This window comes from Macrobrachium rosenbergii, chromosome 45, assembly GCF_040412425.1.
Source record: "Macrobrachium rosenbergii isolate ZJJX-2024 chromosome 45, ASM4041242v1, whole genome shotgun sequence".
Lineage (NCBI taxonomy): Eukaryota > Metazoa > Arthropoda > Malacostraca > Decapoda > Palaemonidae > Macrobrachium > Macrobrachium rosenbergii.
In genome coordinates, this window is record NC_089785.1 from 28,479,049 (window position 1) to 28,494,433 (window position 15,385).

The window sequence follows — 15,385 nt, forward strand, 5'->3', positions numbered from 1 at the left end:
TCCCTTTCCTTTCTCTCTCCTTTCCCCTCCCCCTTCCCCGTTCCTCCCCCCCTCTATCGTCCTCCAAATCCAGTCTAGACAAAACCAGCAGATATTACAAGTTCATTTTTATCCCAAACTACAACACATACAGCCCTTGGTTGTAGTTGGCATTATCATCCGTTGCATCTGCTTCTTTCTCCATCTCCCAGTGGTGTTATGATTCTTACAACCGTCCTCCTTTCAAGAGGCGTTCTCTACCCTTGTTTTCTACGGGCCTGGGCTAGATAAAGGCATAGGATTGTACAGTATATTTTAATCCGTCACCTCTCGTTTACGTTTAACATAACAAATCAAAGTCAATCTTGTCATCAAGGGACAACTTCTTCCACATTACAAAGAAACTCTTCGAAGGGTTATCACAATCTCATTACACGCCAGACTGAGAGGGTGCTCGTTTGTTGCAACTTAGCAGCGAGCTTTCCCCGCTCTTCTGAAAATCATCTTCTGGCTAACGTGAGAAGATTGAAGTGCTTCTCATGATGGGAAATGCTATGAAAGCAAAACATTTTTAAATTGTTTGACGATTTTGTTAAACATCGACGTCTTTCAGTTGGGTTGGGATAATGGAACTGAATGTTGTCTTACAGAATATTACTGATGATACAGCGAGGTTTTATTAATATTTGTAATATTTTGCTATTTACGTAAGACTAATATTTTTAGATAAATATTTGCTTCGTAAATTAGTAAGAGATTTTAAGACAGTTTTAGTTTTTGTCATTCTCTCTCTTTTTCTCTCTCTCTCTCTCTCTCTCTCTCTCTCTCTCTCTCTCTCTCTCTCTCGGTAGCTAAGGATGCAGGATAATATAATATATATACTCTATTAATATATTAATTGTATTATTATGTTGAAGTGACATAGGCCTAAGAGACATTTTCGATAAACACATTTGCCTTTGGTGAAATAGTGCCTTTACTGTACCTCCATTCCCGCCTCCTATCTTTGGTCTTGATGTCCAACCTCTCCAACTATTAATTTCTGGATGCAACTGTGGGGTTTTCTCCCAGTTCCCCTTTAGATCCTTGTATTTCATCGCCTTTATTTTCTGGATCTTTTAATTTTGCTGTCCAACCACTCGAACTCTTTTCACACACTGTCATGAGGGTTGAATGGCCGAAGTGACCCCCAGTGCTTCGAGGCTTGACAGACTAAATTTAGTCAAATTAAATAAATTTGGTAAAACAGATGTGTGAAATCGGAGAAGAGAAAATGAACAAATTAAACAAAAAATAAGGAATAAGAGAGGTGAGGATAAACGGTAATAACAGGAACGTAATCATAAACGGAGCGCCCATTTAGTGAGGGATCATCTGCAGCCACTCAATAGCAAAGCCCTTCATTGCTAGGACTGGATTCAAAGGGGAGAAATCATCAACACGAAGCTCTACAGTATCAGTGGCTCATAGATCATCAATGTCTTCTCAAACGGGAAGTTAATTGGAAGCCTCCCAGTCCAGATGGCTGGACACACACACACACACACACACACACACACACACACACACACACACACATATATATATATATATATATATATATATATATATATATATATATATATATATATATATATATATATATATATATATCACAGTTCATCTCCTAGCTCCCTCTACCCTGTGTGATTTTGCCCTCTCTCTCTCTCTCTCTCTCTCTCTCTCTCTCTCTCTCTCTCTCTCTCTCTCTCTCTCTCTCTCTCTCTCTCTCTCATGCGCTTCCCTGATTCTCACCCTTCTCAGTTTTTTATCTGCACCCTTCTCCTCCTCCCCCTGCTTTCATGAAGGAAGTAACGAAGTTACAAGTTCATTAATTTATGAATATTTATGAAATCTCCCAAAGGACCAACAGATTCCATCGGATTTATAAGGGGATTAATTTGATAATGTAATCCTTCAGTAAAAACTGAACTGGAAATTTTGGTCTTTGGCAAAATCTCTGAAGTTATTCTTGGTGCCAGCATTTTCATTTGATTGTAATGGAGGTGAGGCCCCCACCCCCTTTTTGGGCTGGTGGGTGGGTTGGGGAAGGGGTGACTATGTAACCACTGCTTACGAATCTTGGCCCGTGCCGCAGTACATGTGTTTTTCTGATTTTTATAATTGTAATAATAGGTTTTATCGTAATTTTTATCTTTGTTATATGTTTTAATCTAAGTGTTCTTGCTCGCTTCTTTAGTTATTTTAATATAGAAGTGTGTTAAAGAAAATAATCGTATTGATTCAGTTGAATGCATATAACCGCAAATTTTCTTACAGTGAAAAATATTACCAGAAGACAATTTGAATTTAATAAAGTAACTCGCACTTTTTTTGTTCAATGTTTCATAAATGTGTAAGTGTGTGTGTGGGGAGAGAGAGAGAGAGAGAGAGAGAGAGAGAGAGAGAGAGAGAGAGAGAGAGAGAGAGAGAGAGAGAGAGAGAAAGTTGCAGCAACTATTTTTAACCTGCATTAACAAAAGTTATTTTTTATTCAGGCTTAAATTTTTGATAACCAGCTGGTTTGATATTTACTGAAGCATATTGCAACAAGTACGTCTCTCTCTCTCTCTCCCTCTCTCTCTCTCTCTCTCTCTCTCTCTCTCTCTCTCTCTCTCACGCCTTTCTACTCCTGCTTAAATTTCGTTCCGACGTCCGAGAGGGAAATTGAGTTTGTCTCTGGAAATCGAGAGAAAACATTTGGTGCGAGAAGGAATTTCTCTCTGGTCTGGAATTACTTTGATGGAGAGGTTCATGGGGCGTTCTTCGTCTTTGGTGAGAGAGAGAGAGAGAGAGAGAGAGAGAGAGAGAGAGAGAAAGAGAGAGGGGGGCGATGTTCACCTTCATGTTGAGCTTGTGAGCTTGAATTTAGCAGTCTGTGCGCGTGTGTGTGTGCGAGAGAGAGAGTAAGAGAGAGAGGGAATTGAATTTCGGAAGGGTAAGTAAAATAAACGGCAGTTTCCCCCTGACGGCTGGCTCGCATATTTACAGCCAACTGCTCTCTCTCTCTCTCTCTCTCTCTTTCTTCTCTCTGAAAATTCTTCTTAAATATATATATATATATATATATATATATATATATATATATATATATATAGAGAGAGAGAGAGAGAGAGAGAGAGAGAGAGAGAGAGAGAGAGAGAGAGAGAGTTTTTGGGAGATGTTTAATATTTTTTGAGTAAATGAAATATCACGAAAGGAATTTGATTTTTAAAGATTGCCTAAACCGTATTATATATTTAGAACCTGTAATATAATATCTCTTTTTAGTTCCCAAGTTAAAGTAAAATTAATTTTTAAGGACTATAGTTATCATAGTTGAGCCAGTGGTCACCAGTATAACTCACCAATTTGAGTTATTAAAACCGAGAGAATTAAATGGAAAATATTTGTCACCCTTCAATAAATAAATGAGTTTCGCCTAAATTTTTTTGTTATGAACCGATTGTGGACATTTTATCTCTAATCACCTTAAGCAGCTTTGAAATATATATATTTAATGAAAAATATTTACTCTGTGCACTAGACATTCATTCATTTCAGTTTTTCATGGAATAATTTAAGCTCACTCAGTCTAGTTTTGAATATACTATATGCTATGATTTTTGTTTGACAATTAGGAGTTAGGAATTATTGGGTTGGGAGAGAGAGAGAGAGAGAGAGAGAGAGAGAGAGAGAGAGAGAGAGAGAGAGAGAGAGAGAGTTTTGAGCATACTTTATATGTTTTTTGACAACTATAGGGTTGGACAAAGAGAGAGAGAGAGAGAGAGAGAGAGAGAGAGAGAGAGAGAGAGAGAGAGAGAGAGAGAGAGAGAGACCAAGTGAGGAACGAAACTCGTACCTTCGGTAGGTATCTGGTAGCAGAAGAGGCTTAATTGCCAGGTGACAAGTTATTGGTTAAAGGTTCAAATGGTTTGTATCATTGAAAAAGAAATTTATTTCTAAAGCCTCTTTTTGCTGGGGTGGCGGTGGGGTGTGGGGAGTGGGGGTTTGATAGTAGCCCTGTCACTTGTGGATGGGGTTGCTTTAAGATGTTATTATTATTATTGTTATTACTATTATTATTATTCAGAAGATGAACCCTATTCATATGGAACAATCCAACGAAGGGGCCATTAACTTGAAATTCGAGCTTCCAAAGAGTATTATGGTGTTTATTAGAAAGAAGTAAGAGGAAGTAAAGGGAGATACTGAAAGAAGAGATCAGTGATTAAAAAAGAAAAAATAAATATTATTATAATATATTTTAGCATTTTTCAAACTAAGAATGCATCATTCTTTCTGCCCAAAACTCAGTAAACTTCGATCCATCAGTTTCACTCCTGTTTCAGTTTCGTTTCTCCCTACAAGACGAGTTTCATAATTTGTCAGTATCTCCCAGTTTTTGAGTTTGCACCCCTGTCCTCCTCCTTCTCGTGTTTCCTTTGAGTGTCTTGCTCCTCTTCTGCTTCTGTCTTCGTCTTTTGAGAATCCTCCCTTCTTCCACCTTCCTCTCGAGCGTTACTCTCCAGGTCTCCTCTCTCTTGTTTCGTTTCCTTTGTAACTGAAGATGTTTTTTGTCTTTGTTATTTACGTAAGATATTTCCTTTGTTGCTCAAGTTCTTGTAATTAGCCTCGATTTTTGTCCTCTTTCAACAACTTTGCCTTGTCTTTCGTTGCTGAGTGTCTGTCGTCTGTCTCTTGGAATGTCTGTTTCTTGATTATTTCATGAGTTTTCTTTTAATTTATAACTTTAATTCTATTTTACTCGAGAAGTTACACGGGAAGCCATGTTAATTTTTCCTGTCTGTATAAAATCGTTAATCTCAGGTGAAGGTACTTGTGTAAGTTGAAAGGTTTTCATTCTCTCTCTCTCTCTCTCTCTCTCTCTCTCTCTCTCTCTCTCTCTCTCTCTCTCTCTCTCTCTCTCTCTCTCTCTCTCTCTCTCATTTGTTTATTTAATAGCAGATTACCATTTAAAATCCATTGAGGTATATTCTTTTTTATTATTTTCACATTCTCCGATTTTAGATATGTTTATTATTGTGTATTTTCATATTTATTTTTAAGTTTTTATTTGGTTATTATATTTAACAGATAAATTTCTCAAATAAAGCATTGGGACTTGATGTTTTCTCTTTTTGCAGACTGACTGGTCGCATGGCTAGACCCACATTCCTTTTTAGCTTTGAAATACCGTAGAACTTGTGTAGGAAGGGTTTCAGATACCGTAGGCAGACTTTACACTTTCTAAAACATGAGAAGAAAAAATGTAATAAAAACTAGTGGGAGGTCACCTGTCAAACAACTGAGATTGTTGTTCAAGAGCTGACTCCCCAAAAGTTTTTATTATTTCAGCTCATCTGATGTTTTCTGTGATATATGGGTAGGAGGAAGTAACATTGTGTCCTGTGTTCATTAAAGTCTGTACCTTGAAAATATGTAAGAAAATGAGTAAACACTACAGTAAAACATGTCGGCAACATCCTATACATATCACAAACATGTTTGAAACAAGTCAGCAACCATAAGTAGAGACGAATCTTTGGCAAATTTGGGATAAATCGTATGAAGCACTGGTTAAGACTATCATTAAGTCGACTTATATACACCATGTTTTTGATGTGTCGTCGACTTGTTTACAAAATGTTTGTGATGTGTTTGCGACAAGTTGCCGACGTGTTTGTAACATGTTTTACTGAGAAACATCAAACTGAGATAGTATTTTGTTTGACATAAAGTTCTTTTAGCCTCTGAGATTCAGTAAATAAGGGAGAGGTGTGTGTGCCAAGTATTTGCTGGATGCTGTGTCGAGGGAAAAGGGAGATTGAAATTTCATCGGGAGGAAAGAGGGAGTTTGTGGTTCGGCCATTTGGTGCTTTCAAGAAGAACCGATTCCCGTGACAGTGCAGCCTCGAAACTTGTTGTTTCAGTTATATTGACTTTTAATTCTGCACAAGCTGAGGTTGAAGCTGTTTACTTTCAGCATAACCTCAAGTTATCTCTCTCTCTCTCTCTCTCTCTCTCTCTCTCTCTCTCTCTCTCTCTCTCTCTCCTGTGCGGGATAGCTTAACGATCGTATTATAGCACTGGGTCATGTACTCACGACATTTTGAGAAATAAAAATCGATGTGGATTATTGAAAAAGTCCTCATGTAATCTCTTAATAAGAATTCCAAAAGGTCTTTCGTTTTCTACAATGTATTAGGGATGAAGCTGCTAGCCTCCAACCTTTTCTTGGGCCAAGCAGACACTCGTACCTTATTACAACTTGGGTACTACTTGGCTGCCCGCCGAAATCGAACAACGGACCTTGCAGATATTAGCCCAGTGCTCTACGAAGCCTTATCCCTTACATGGGGTGAGACTTAACATTTCGGTATCTACTGTAGATGGATGCTCTTCTCACCTTAGATGTGACCCACCAGAGTCAACTAACCATCTGGTATCTAATTCGTTGCCTGGGGCAAGAAAGGCCAAATATTTCCCTGGAAACGGATAGATGACTGTTTCCCCTCTCCGGGATCGATCTCTGGAATCTAGGTGGGATTCCATCTATGATGTTTGAAGAGAGAGTGAATGTCAAGTGAATATTTATTTGCATTTTATCATAGACGGAGATTACTGTGAAACTCAAAGCGTTAGAACCTAAATACATTGGCTTATAGGGCACTGATGAATGCCCTATCCCCTTTTCCCATAATCACCCTCCTTCCAGGACCGGGCCATATGCCCAAATTTCATTTATTCATTCACTCATTCATTAGGTTTTATGATCATCCAGGTATTGAATTTTATTTCCATTTATCGAGTAGAGAAAATTACTGTGAACTCTGCAGGGCGATAAATGATGATATTGAGGTAATATCCACTTTGCTCTCCGCAACGTTCAGATTGTCTAATATCCTCTCCATCCTTTAAAACCCGGTGAATACTGAGGTAATATCCACAAAGGTCATCGCCATGATGGAAATGAGAGGGCAATAGGAATGAAATCTGGGGTTATCATTCGGCTGAGAGCTTCGTGATTTCATTTTGGAATGATGATGGAATCCAGAAATGCCGTTTTTTCCCCTGACGAACTTCACGGGACGCAGAAATAATTTTATTTTTTCCATTTAGGCTTTATTAATAATCCCAGAGTCCTTTTTCGGTATGATAGAGGATTTGAATGAATTTTATCACTGCAGTGCGTGTGGGCCGTAATTGTTACGTGGAGTGTAAAGTATGACTGAGCTTTTATGCTTTTGGTAAATTCTACAGCCAGTTGATTCCGGTTTCTCTGTAGAGGATATTGACAGGGAGTTATATGAGAATTTTGGCAGACTAAACCGAGATATAATTACTGAGGAATTCACGATAGCCAGGAGGTAAGAGAGGTACATGGTTCGTTTAGAACGCTGCTGTCTCGTTCAGCGAAGTTGGAGAAAATTAGGTTCGGTCAGTGATATATATATATATGTCCGGGTATTTAGGCGACGTCCCCTATATCTTTGCATTTGATAAAGAAATGTCCTCACTCTTAAAGAAGTGTGTTGAGGCAAACAAGGCTGTTCAAGGAACACATTTCCTGAGGTAAAACTCTCCTTCCTTCTGGGACGTCAGATTTAGGGACCATTAACCGTACATTCTAATCATCAAGAGGTTTTTCTTAAATCAGTGCTTAGAAACTTCATCAATCAGTACTTAGAAATTCATTAACAAGAGCTTTAAAAACTCCATCAATCAGTGTTTAGAAACTTCATCAGTCGATGCTTAGAATTTCATAAATTAGAGCTTAGAAACTCCATCGGTCGAAGCTTAGAAACATCAATTACAATAAATCAGTGCCTCGAAACTTCTTTAACAAGTGCTTAGAAACTTCATAAACCGGCGCTTAGAAACTCCGTCAATCAGTGCGTTGAAGCTTCAGCAATCAGTGCTTTGAAAATTCATCAATCAGTGGTTAGAAACTTCAGCAATCAATCGTTAGAAACTTCTTAAATCAGTGCTTAGAAACTTCATAAGTCAGTGCTTAGAAACTTCATCAATCAATGCTTAGAAACTTCATAAATCAGTGCTTAGAAACTTTTAAAAGTCAGTTCTTAGCGACTTCATCAGTCAGTGCTCAGCAACTTCATAAACCAGTGCTTAGAAACTTCAATAACAAGTTCTTAGATACTTACATCAGTCAGTTCTAGAAACTTCATCATTCAGTGCTTAGAAACTTCATTAACGGGTCCTTAGAAACTTCAGTAACAGTTGCTTAGAAATTTGCATCAGGCCCTTTATAAATCCGGCGTGAACGGAGGTGGTCCAAAACGAGTAACCTAAAAACGTGCCCGATCCATGAAGTCCTCAGAGGCAGGGTATTGCCAGAATAGAAAACGGCCTCAGTTGCACCAACGAAGAAAGTCTTCAAAAGGAAGCGACAGACGACTGACAACGCATTGTTATTCTTCTAAGGACAAGGAGAGCTAATAAGGCCTCCTTCCTTCTCATCAGGAGAAGAGAAAAATCAGGAGGCTAATTAACCCTTCAAAGACCTCTTTGAGGAGGAGGAGCAGCAGGAGGAGTAGTAGGTAGGAGGAAGGAAGAATTATAATTATTCGTCTGCATAACAATTCCCAGAGAGATTTCGTGTCCAAGGAAGAAATTGCAAGATGATGATAATGAAGACTTTTATTATTATTATTATTATTATTATTATTATTATTATTATTATTATTATTATTATTATTATTATTATTATTATTATTATTATTATTCAGAAGATGAAGAATCCTATTCATATGGCGCAAGCCCACCACAGGGGCCACTGACTTGGAATCCAAGCTTCCAAAGAACATTAAGAAGTTCATTTGAAAGAAGCAGCAGAAGGTAATGGGAAATACAGAAAGAAGACATCAGTTATTAGAAAAGAAGAAATAAACGAAGAAATTAATAAATGAATGCATAAAAATGTAAGTGAATTATAAAATAGAAGGAGAATTGCCGTAGGGTAGTAATGCATCGCATCTTTGCTTGGATTTTTGAGGTTCCAGTTGCACGACATCCTCAGGGAGACTGTTCCACAGTCCAATGGTGTGAGGAATAAAGGGCCTTTTTCTTCGCTCGTGGAAAAGAAATTTAAAAAGAAACAAAATTCTTATAACAATTACTGGTTTTATGAACGTGCAGAAGTCGACTTACACAATTAAGGGTAATCGCTAAAATATATGTTGGCGACATATTAACGTCGAAGCTTTCGACTCGTAGGGGACAAGAATAAAAACAAATATATTTTTAATACACACACACACACACACACACACACACACGAGGAACGTAAGGCAGCACCTGGGTTCCTCTCTCTCTTCCAGACGGTTGAATTTAATGTTACAAAAGAATCAACTTCATTTTGGCGTCCAGGTTTTGTTTTGTTTTCGCTCCGAGGAAGAAATTCCCCAAATAAATCACTTGACAAGTTTTACTCAAATTAATTTTTAAAAAATAATGTAACATTAATTAATATGTTTTGTAGTAATAATTTAATATATTAATAATTTAACATATTATCGCCCTTCCATTATGGGAGACGAGGCAATTAAGCTGAAACAGCGGTAATGGAAGTTAGGTGAAAAATCTTCAATCCGTGTTTGGGTGAAATAGCTCGTGAAGATGGATGTAAAATCGACAAGGGTATTTTATATCGAGAATTCTTGCTAAATCCGCAAGGTTAACAGTGTGTAATATTTTTAAATAAATCACCAAGGTATTCAATATTAAGGATTTTTGGGAAAGACTCCAGGCAAACAGTGTTTGATATATTAAACCTGTGTGTTATAAAAATAAAACGGTGTTAGGGTGAAGGTCTGCTTACGTAAAACAGCCAAATCAGTAGTTTCCTTAACTGGTCAATGTAAACGGCTCGAATGTTGAACGTAAGCAATTCCAATTCATTTGTCTTAGACATAAGTACACATTTGCTGTTCGAATGTTAAAAATATTTGAGTCATCATTACATATATAGGTCTAGAGTATAATTAAACATTTGCTTTACCACAGGATTTATTTTGAACATAATTAAATATGTTCTGACGAAATTATCTATCTGCATGTAGGCCTCTAGGCCACTAGCATTTTACAATAGGCTGAGCTGCTTGTCTTTGTTAGTTAGTCGTGTGAACTTTAGACCTAAGAAATTAAAAAAAAAACTTTTGTGGTAATATGAAACAAGAGAAGAGAGAGAGAGAGAGAGAGAGAGAGAGAGAGAGAGAGAGAGAGAGAGAGAGAGAGAGAGAGAGAGAGAGAGAGAGAGTCTTTTTCGTTAAACTTTTACCAAAATTCTGAAATCCTTCATGAATCTCAAGGTATATTTTTATCCATTTTAACCTTTCCTAATTTCTTTTGGGTAAAGTAGAATGGACGTAGATGTACCCTTACCTAATTGACATTTAGGGCAGGAATATTTATGAATCAAAAGATGCCTCGCTGTGTCTTCCTTCCATTGTTTACGATCTCGTGACTCCCTCTTCTTCTTCTGCAACTTGTATGTGACACTCTTGGGCTTAAAGGTTTATGTTTGATCTTCGTCAAAACAAGAGTAATTTCCCTTTCAATATACAGGGCATTTCTGAGTTTTCATTCTTCATTTTTCGTCTGCAGGATTTTGCCAAGTGCTTTTCCGCTCTTACCCAAGTTACAAGTTCATTTCTAAAGATAATGCATGGCATAATATTACTTTAGAAAGTTTCAGAATCACACTGAATTTAATTATGCAAGTTTAGTCGAGCAAAAAGCGAAAATAAACGAACCTTAACATGTAAATATACATCTAATTTTTCAACATTTCCCCTTCTGAGAAATTGGGGGGGGGAGACGTTTGCGTAGGAATGCCGAATTGTAGCGGGCGCGAGATATTGCGCAAAGGGTGGGCGTTTGGGGTTACACTCTCGGGAGTTGGGGCTGAGTATATCGGGAACTTGAGAACATCGTGTTCATTATTTCGATAACTGAGGAACTGTGTTTGTGTCATTGCATTGATAACTGGAGAACACTGTGTTCATAGTTCCAAGAACACAGTGTTCATTGTTCCAAGAACAGTGTTCATTGTTCCAAGAAAACCGCGTTCATTGTTCCAATGTTCCAAGAACACAGTGTTCATCGTTCACCGCATTCATTGTTCTAAAAACACCGCGTTCATTGTTTCAAGAACACCGCGTTTATTGTTTCAAGAACACAGTGTTCATTGTTCCAAGAACACCGTGTTCATTGTTCCGACATCTGGAGAACACCGTGTTCGTCGCTACGATAAATGAAGAACAGTTTATTCATTGTTTCTAGAATACAGTGTTCATTGTTTCGATAACTTAAGAACACGATGTTCGTTGTCGATTCTCTGCTGCCGTGCCGTTCTAAGGTAAAGTGGGAAATAGCTAGGGTTTGGCGTCGTTCTTTGAGTTTTTGCAGTTTTCAAAACTAATTTGGACCCTTTGATACATATCTTAGTCTAAAAAGCTATAAAACGATTACCCGCCTGGCTACGATGGCGAGGAATGGTCTGTTCCACCACCCATAAATATACCTGAATCTGACAGGTATTGGGTGACTGTGGAACAGTCTCCCTACTCAGGATGTCGTGCAATTGGAACCTGAAAAGGTCAAGCGAAGACGCAATGCATTGCTTCCCTAATACAGTTCTCCCTGTATTTTAATCTTTTGCTTGCATTTTTATCTGTGTATTAGTTTGTTAATTTATTTTTTCTTTCCTAATAATTACGCTCTGAGAAAACTTCACAATAAGCAAAGCGCTAATTCTTCTTCAGAAAGTCTGTCAGACATTTTGTAAATTCTCAGAAAGTCAAATATAATAGATTTTTTCTCTCTTCAAACTTTGCAGCTGGAATGTTCAATTAAACATCTCGACGCTTTCAGAAAACTTGTTCATCTCTCTCTCTCTCTCTCTCTCTCTCTCTCTCTCTCTCTCTCTCTCTCTCTCTCTCTCTCTCTCTCTAAACTACTTTTCTGATTGCAAACGGCAACTTCCAAAAGAAAAAACTCGAACTATTTGCAGTTGAGCAAAACGTGGTTACAGAATTTTTTAAAATTTGGTTTCGGGGAAAGTTTGGACTTTTCTGAAGTCAGGACCGACTCAAGACGAAAACCGAATAAAAAATAAGAAAAAGTGACGTGACAGAGAATAATAAAATAGAAATACCAGGTACCGTCAAGTGGAAAAAAAAGCAATCTATATGGGATGATTCCTCGAGAGAGTTTTAAAATGTCAGGAAAATGAACTATTTCGCATTTAATTCGGCTGGCATTCCTTTTCAACAGTGGCACGTTTTCTTTTGGGGTGTAGTGCTGTTAGTACACCTCATATGGTGCGCTGTAAGCACTCCTAGAGGAATATACACATAATAAATTTCGTTCCGCTGACATTCCTTAACAGTGACACCTCCGTAGGGTGTAGTGCCGTTAGTAAACCTCACGTGGAGCACTGTAGGCATTACTAAACGTCACCCCTAACTGCACCTACATTTTAGCCTTTTACTTCACCTCCATTCCCTCTTCCTTTCTTCAGTTTTGCTGTCCAACCAGTCAAACTCACTTCCCTAAGCACTGAATGGCTGAAAGTGCCCCAGAGCTTGGCTTTTAAACTTAATTTCCATAAATCAAATCAAAGTGGGGGCACAGATATAATTCGTGTTCATAGAACATAACACTTCGGTCAGGACATTTCAGCGATTGATTTGATCTTATAAAATTCAGGCTGTCAACCCAAGCACTATTTGCCTGTTCATCTGCAGGTTCACCTAGAGAGTTACAAGGATTAGGATGTCTCAGCGACAGTGTGGAAGAAGAGTTTAAAAGAAAGCTAGACAAAATCATTAGGAGAACACTGGGAATGAACAGTAAAACCTGCTCCCTGAGATAAGTGAGCACATGATGTCTCCTGGGATGGACTAATGATTTTGTCTCGCTTTCTTTTAAACTCTTCTTCCACACTGTTGCTGCTTACAACTTCTGATGGCGGTTATTCCATGTGCCACATATCTTGTCTGTAAAGAAGTTCCCATGGAGAGAGAGAGAGAGAGAGAGAGAGAGAGAGAGAGAGAGAGAGAGAGAGAGAGAGAGAGAGAGAGAGAGCCCAAGCGTTATTTGCCTGTTCATCTGTAGGTTCACCTAGAACCTAGAGAGAGAGAGAGAGAGAGAGAGAGAGAGAGAGAGAGAGAGAGAGAGAGAGAGGGAGAGAGAGAGAGAGAGAGAGTTCCCATCCGCCCCTCCATCTAATAATTCACCTAATGGAGACTTCTAAAACACTTTAGACCAACCCGACATCTGAAACTCTCACTGCCTCCTCATCAAAGTTTCTCAGTTGTGAGATATTGAGGCAAAACAGGAAAACCGGATTTCGGTCTTTGCAATGTTTTCCACTCGACAGAATTTGGCAAATGGCCCTGTTATATCATCCACTCGGTTTAAACGTCTCTTTTCAAGTTAAAGATTCTATGTTACCGCATACTAGAGAGGGAGAAATTATATTCGCACCAGAAGCAAGTTCTGAATATCTGAATCTTAGAATCAGTGTCTCGTTTATCTCGAACTTTGGCCCAAAATGGTTCGGTTGTTTACAACCGAGACGTTTGGAGAAGCTTCGATGGGAAATGCGCTAAAGGTTGAAAGGTCCGTTTCGTTCAGGACTGAGTTTTATTCATCTTTCTTTCCTCATTTCGTTAACACAGGCGTATTTGGATATAGGATACCTTAGACCTTTGAAACAATTTATATCACCTTACGAGAGCGCACGATCGAGGCCCGGCAGAAATTGGTGTGATAGAGAGCCAAGTTTGTCGGACCCAACTCTCTCTAAATCTGTGTGCGGGGTCTTGTAGGTTTGAATCATACGATCCTTTTTAACTCAACTTTTCCTTCAGTTTGATTTACTAGTATATAGAAATTCATCACTCGTTTGAAGCAAAATTCAATTCCTCTCTCTCTCTCTCTCTCTCTCTCTCTCTCTCTCTCTCTCTCTCTCTCTCTCTCTCTCTCTCATTTTAGGTTCATTTTCTCATTGCAACAGACCCCATGTGGTTGTGCAAAATTTTGCAATTTTGTTATTATTATTAATAGGCTTGGAGAGTAGACCCTTACATTGTCCATTATTCTTCACTGAGAGAGAGAGAGAGAGAGAGAGAGAGAGAGAGAGAGAGAGAGAGAGAGAGAGAGAGAGAGAGATTAGTTTTTTCTTACTTCGTTCCTCAACCTGGTAACAGCTTCGGACGGGTACCGGGAAAACATCTCTGAAGGAAAAGCGTAGTTATCCTGACGAATGAATTTACAGGATCAGATGATTTCTTTTCTCACCTCTCATCATCTCTTGAAGATGTCAAATCTCTACGACCTCGCACACTGATTTAAAAAGAGTTTGGTCCGACAAACTTGGCCCTATATCACACTAATTTTCCTCCCGTTGGGGAGTAGAGCCGCCAGTGCACCTCACGTGGTGCACTGTAGGCATTACTTAAGGGCCTTAGCAGCATCCCTTCGGCTCCTAGCTGCAACCCCTTTCATTCTTTTTACTGTACCTCAGTTTATATTCTCTTTCCTACTTTACAGGACTCAAGGAACCCTCTTCTTCTTCTTCTTCTTCTTCTTCTTCTTCTTCTTCTTCTTCTTCTTCTTCTTCTTCTTCTTCTTCTTCTTCTTCTTCTTCTCGGGAAAGTTCCTGCAAAAACTGAGCAATTGGCTGAGTGCCCAGGTTTGCTTATACTGTTGGACTCTTGCGTTATGGCCACTTTCCCCACTTTCTTTATTGGTATAGAAGTTACGTCTGTCTGAGAGAGAGAGAGAGAGAGAGAGAGAGAGAGAGAGAGAGGGGGGGGGAGAGAGAGAGAGAGAGAGCATATTGAAGAAATAGGAAAAAGGTTTGGACACAATATAACGCATTTTCTTAAGGTTTTCTTTTTGGGGGAAAGTGTTTAGTGAAAGTGCATTGACAGACTAGCTGCTGAAACTAATTGGTGTTGTTTCTATGTTTCTTTGTGGCTCTCTCTCTCTCTCTCTCTCTCTCTCTCTCTCTCTCTCTCTCTCTCTCTCTCTCTAATAGAACTGTCCAAAAGGCATCACGTCTTTTGCGATGAGGATACATCCAGAAGCATATCATGCTTTTGTAGGCCCATTAGAAAGGTTTCTCCTCCAACTCTTGAGTCATAATTTACTATACGAAGTCCAACTTTCCCCATCGAAAATCCCTTTCCGAAAATCCCTTTCTAGAAAGTCTGAGTCGTTAAAGAGAAAGTACCCGAGTGGCGAAGCCGCCTAGTGTACAAGGTGTTTGACCTTGGGACCAGGAAATTTGAGAGAGAGAGAGAGAGAGAGAGAGAGAGAGAGAGAGAGAGAGAGAGAGAGAGAGAGAGAGAGACTC